Below are 4,518 nucleotides of genomic sequence, written 5' to 3' on the forward strand. Positions count from 1 at the left end.
GAAGCCGGTAGCCACTTTCTGCCCAGGCCATGCTCTGCACAAGCTGTCCGTGGTGGCTGGGGCCTGAGACCTGCCCTCCCCACCTGCTGTAGTGCCCATTACTGATCCTCAGAGGATCCCAGGATGTAGCAGGATGCAGCCCAGGGGTGATGCAGGGCTTTGCTGGAAACACGTTTACCTGCACCCCCTCCCCTGCCAGCGTGCTGGCCGCAGGACCAGGTTGGACTTTGCTTGTGGGTTTGCAGGAAAAAGAAGGGTCAGTGACTGTGGGTTTGGTGGCAATACCAGTCCTGGATGATGCTGGGGTATTGCCAGCCTCTTGAGACACTGCAGTAACGCTCTTCTGCAGCACTCAGCATAGCTGCGTATGCAAAGTTACTGCTCAGCAGTAAAACGTTGCCTGGCCCCTAACTGCAGAGCGCACCCGGCTATGTTGAGGTGTGAGACCCCTGCCAAGGCATGTGGCTGTGCCCTGCCCACATGGGAACTGCAAACCCTGGGTCAGTGCCAGCTCATAGAGAGAGCAGCACCTACAAACGGCACAAGCGTGCAAGGGAAGGGCCAGTGCAGAGGGCAGAACCACACAGGCCAGGGCCCCGTGGCCTGTCTGTCCTTGCTGAGGAAGCCAAATCTGCCCTGGTCACCATGTGCGGTGATGGGTGGGAGCGTGTAGCAGAAAGACTGATGAGCTTTTCCCCAACATGACTATGGGCAGCTTCTTACTGGCTCCTCGCTGACTGTGCTGGAGCTCAGCCACACGTAGTGTTTCCTGCCAGGCCAGACTGGCGCCTGAGCAGGTGCCAGATGCAAAATGGTGTTTCCCCCTCACCTCACTGGTTCCTACCCCAGTGCTTCGCCCCTGGGGAGACCTGAGGGTGGTGGAGCCTTTCTCTGGCTCTGCTGTTGGGCAGCCCTGTTTGGTGCAGATCCAATGGCAAAGCAAGCTCCTGCCCTTGCAAGGCAGCACACGCGCACAGGTGTGTGGGCATGCACGTGCCAGCACCGCTGGCATCGGGATGCTTTGCTTTGCATCGCTGCCAGGCCCAGGATGGCAGAGCTACGCAGCCAAGCAAGCACCTGCTTGTACGTGGGTGCGTGTGGGGAGGAGGGGTGCCACTGCACTGCCACTAGCCGGCTAGATGGGAGGCGGGCAGCGAGCACCTGCCTGCGCTGCAGTGACAACGCTCTGGCTGTGCTGCTAAACTACAGGGGTGACAATGCTTTCACCACATGGATATGCTGCTCACCGAGCACCCACCAGGCACTGCCGTGTGCACAGCAGGAATCTTTAGTCCGTGTGTAACTTTAAAATGCAGTGATTTGCTCTCACCAAAAACAGCAGGTGCCAGAACACTTGCACAAGCACATGCGCATGTACCTTCTTCTTGTCCGAGAACACCTGAGGCTTCCTCCCCATCTGATGCCTTGTTCTTAGCCCAAACTCTCTACAACCAACCCCAGGAAAACATGAGGGAACAAACACTCCCGATGTGCTGCCTGACGGGCTCTGCTTCTCTGCCTGCCACATGCATAAGGCACAGAGTGACCTTTTCAGGTGGTCAGTGAGTTTGCCTATGGACCGAGTAGAAACAGGAGAAGGCAGGGAGAGGGAGAACAAGCGTCTCAGCACAGACCACCCTGGGACTACCTTGAGTGAGCCCAGGCCTCTGCAGCAAGGCTGCTGCTGGGCAGATGCTGTGTAGGTACTTAAATTGTGAAGCTGAAGCCGTGTGGCCAAAGCTTTGTGCTGGCCTCGCAGGGCCAAGAAAGACTGGGCACGTAGAGAAAGCCGGGAGGCCCCAAAGTGTCAGGACATTCTGCCTTGGCAAGGGGACAGGCCCCCAGAGGACAGCCAGGTCAGAGAGCAGCAAAGGCAGCTGCTGCCTGTGGGGGAAGTCTTGCTCCCCTGCCTCCTCACACAAAGCCAGCACTCCACTAAAGGGGATGGGCTCATATCAGTTGAAAATTAACATTAACTTCCCTTTATCTCTGCATATCTCACAAAAAAAAAAAGGGGGGAACAACAACAACAACAAAAAGACTAACCACGAAGAGGGGACACGCAGGGATGCTAACCCGATCTGCCCTCAGAGCCAGCGCCATGGCCTGTGCTGTGCTCCAGGCAGAGCCACACTGCCTCTTCCCAGGGCCTGGTGCCGCAGCGCCTGGGCTGTGGTGCTCAGCTTTCCCTGTCTAGAAAGGATTTATCCCAGCTGGCATTTTTTTGTCCTGTCTTCTTTGGTATCAGTTTGAGACTTCTCCCTCCCTCTGGTATCAGCCTGGCTTCACAGTGGCCCGCTGTGCTCCAGATCTGAAGGGAACGCTCCCAAGATGGTGCCGTAAGGCAGCGTTTGGCCTCTTTCCTTTGGAGTATCTCTGACAGACCGACCACATTTGCACTGAGCAACGGCACTGGGTAGTTACTGCTGGCCTTTTTTTTTTTTTTTTTCCTAGTGAAAATTTTCCATTCTTTAATTGTACCAGGTAGCCCCTAATGCAGGCTCAGATAAGCGGTTTTGTAAAGGGCATGGTTTGGCAGGTGGGACAGCAGCTAAATGGCAGCTAGTCAAAGGTGAATTCCTGAGCTTCTGCTCTTTCTGTTTTCTTTTTTTATTATTATTAATTCCATTGATAACTGTAGCAAGAGAGCTGTGTAGGCCCTGCCTAGGCTTGGCTTGCCTCCTAGTGATGCTAAATCATAGGATCATAGAATGGTTTGGGTTGCAAGGGACCTTTACAGATCATCTAGTCCAAATAGCATCCTGCCCAACCACTTGCCCTTTGGGATTCCATTACTTTAAATTTTCTTTTAAAGTCAAGGGCAAAATACTTGTTAAATAAGGAAAAGAAACAGCTGCACCATGGAACAAATCTGAGCTTACTCTGCGCAGTAGCTTGGCAACTCCTTCCCCCACAGTCCTGGCATTTCTTGTTCTCAGCAACGTTGCCATTTTAATTTGTAAAGTTTCCCAGTTAAGAGTGACTTTTTTTTTTGCCTGTTCTGCCCTGGTTAATTTCTGAGAGCAGGAAAAGTTCTGATCCCTCCAATTAAAAGTTCATTGTTGCCCTTTTGCCAGTTTTGCTAAGTAATCTTAGTCCCCAGCAACAATTATGTGTTACCAAGCTTTCCTGCCTTGACTTCTCTGCTCGTGGCAATATTTTACCAATCTTCACCATAAAAAGACTGGCTTGTGTCTCCTGATATTAGAAAGTTGGTCTTTCTTTACTAATGGTTAGCAGTTGCAGCTGTCAGGCCACCAGAAAGGCCAGAAACTCAGAGTTCATGTCACAGCCATTACCTGACAGTTGTCTGTGTTGGTACCTCCATCTGCAGGAAGCTGAGTGTTGCACACGCTGTGATTTTAATCCACTTCAGGGTTCTGGTCCAAATCTGAGTTTGAGGAGGCCAGAGAGGCAGCAGACCACAGAGAAACCTGCGTTGGTGTGGTGTTTCAGTAAGACTTTCAGGGCTGCCGTGTGCCTGTAGCATGACACCAAAGGAAATGCGTATCAGGAGAAACACACAGTGAAATTAAAACTTCGTTTAGGGATGAGTGACCGAGTGTGGTCTGAGGATGGTTATAAGCGCTTTTGGGTGGGTTGTGCTTACTTTCAAGGTTGCCTGTTGGCACTTACACATTTAAAAAAGCACTTAGTACATCGCCATCTGTGAAAATCGCAGCCAGTCCCAGCCAAGGGGAGGTCAGTATCCCTAGACAGGCCCCATCATGCATTCAGCCTTGTCCACACTTGAAAGCACTTGCTGCTAAAGCTACGCTGTCAGCTCCCAACCCTCAGCACAGCAGCGGCAGATACGGACAAGGCACACGGGCCACGGGGGCATTTTCCACATTTCCAGCTGACCGGGCTGCGCTGGCAGAACTCCCTGGCGCCAGCCCAGCCCCAGGTTGCGCTTCGCTGCCAGAAGTTTGCATAGTATCAAATTCTACTTTGGCTTTGCTTACAGACATAAATTGTAGGAGTATAATTAGCTGGCTTAATAAGTTCAATTGGCACGTGCCTATTGCACGTCGCCGTGCAGCGCCTGAGACCCATCAGCGCCCAGCAGGGAGCACCCACTCACAGGGTCCCGCACGCCAGCGGCCTGCCCTATTCCGACGGCTAAGCCGGCAGCCCCGCGCAGCCCGGGCCTGCCCCGGGCCGTTGTGAGGCTGCGCTGCCCCCCGGCCTGGGCTCTGGACCCACCCCCTGCGGGTGGCCCCGGGGACCCGGAGGCGGGGACGCGGGTGGGCCCAGCCGCCCCCGGCCCAGCCTCCCCGGGAGCCTCGAGTAGGCCCGGGCCTCCCTAGCAACCGCCCCTAGCGACGGCCGGCCCGGCCCTCGGCCCGTCCGCCTAGCAACCGCCCCGCTCCCGGCCTCCTGATTCGCTGGCCCGCCCCGGCAAGCCGTCGAATTCCTATTGGCTGTGAAGCGGAAGCGGGCGGCGATTGGCTGCGGCGGCGGACGCGGGGCGGGCGGTGGAGGGGAAGGGGGCGGGCCGGGGCGGCAGGGCGGGGC

The sequence above is a fragment of the Falco peregrinus genome, chromosome 10, assembly GCF_023634155.1.
Source record: "Falco peregrinus isolate bFalPer1 chromosome 10, bFalPer1.pri, whole genome shotgun sequence".
In the NCBI taxonomy this organism is placed as follows: domain Eukaryota; kingdom Metazoa; phylum Chordata; class Aves; order Falconiformes; family Falconidae; genus Falco; species Falco peregrinus.